The 1,018-nt window shown below is 31.3% G+C and overlaps 1 long non-coding RNA gene across 1 annotated transcript in view; it reads left to right on the top strand.

Moving 5' to 3' along the window:
• Positions 1 to 91: 91 nt before the first annotated feature.
• LOC109534574 overlaps positions 92 to 1,018 on the top strand; it is a 3,472-nt gene continuing 2,545 nt past the window's right edge. Inside the window, exon 1 of the long non-coding RNA XR_007280524.1 lies at positions 92 to 233. This is a non-coding gene — a long non-coding RNA (uncharacterized LOC109534574). The remainder of the gene's footprint in view (positions 234 to 1,018) is intronic.

Below are 1,018 nucleotides of genomic sequence, written 5' to 3'. Positions count from 1 at the left end.
TGATTTTCTTTCAAATTTTGTTTATACCGGTTTGCCTCTCTAATCATTATCTAATAATCTCGTAAGTTGACCTAAAACCTCTGCTAAAACCGGCTACGTTGCATTATGGGTGCGCCACATATCTACCAAATATCAAACATTTATTAGCGTTTCAATATCAAGCTGCTGTAATAAATCAGATTCAACAGATATTATGGAAATATTTTCCAGGCGCTTCTGACCCATTGTAGACCGTAAGTAATTTTTAATTATTTTTAGCTTGGAAAATGATCTCTCCGCAGTAGCTACAGAAATCGGTATGGTTAAAGTATACGAATTGCAATGGTAACATTTGGGAACGAATGAGTTAAATAATTTTCTATAATATAATTAAGCGATTGCTCTAAAGATAAACCACTTTGATTGAAACGACTGCACTTCAAGTTTATTACAAACTTTAAATTGCTCTTGCTCAGAATACTTATTAAAATCAGCAATGTACCATAAAAATTTAAACATCCGAGAGAGAGGACAGAATTTCGAAGCTTTTATTGACAGATGAAATTGCAATGTCTAACATTTTATAAAAACAATAAACTAAACTATAATTCTTCACTTTCTATTGATTCACGTTTGCCTTCATCTTTGCCTGAATCAAATTGTCTTTTATTTTTCGCGGCCTTACAGTTTCCTGACTCTTAAATATTGGTTCTACATCTAGGGAAGATGTTAATTCTTTAGCTTCTGCAACCATGTCATTGAAACCTTTATCATATCGATATTCCTTCAAAAATCAATTTAATTATTTAAACTTTGGGAAGCCATAGACATACTAAACTTTTTGGTTTGCAAAATTTTACTAACAGTATTAGCTCTATTTAATATGTTGTCCCACAGTACTAACATGCAAATAAACTAAAAATTTGTATCTTTCTTGCTCAAGGTGTGCCAGATGTTTCGCAGAATTATCAAAATTATTTTCAGATAATATTTCTTTTCTTTTCTCCCATTTGAAACCTTAGAGGAGTAATTGCATCAA

Source organism: Dendroctonus ponderosae, unplaced genomic scaffold, assembly GCF_020466585.1.
Source record: "Dendroctonus ponderosae isolate FM_Combo_2020 unplaced genomic scaffold, Dpon_F_20191213v2 Dpon_F_20191213_10, whole genome shotgun sequence".
Lineage (NCBI taxonomy): Eukaryota > Metazoa > Arthropoda > Insecta > Coleoptera > Curculionidae > Dendroctonus > Dendroctonus ponderosae.
This window is presented reverse-complemented; position numbering and strand designations above follow the sequence as displayed.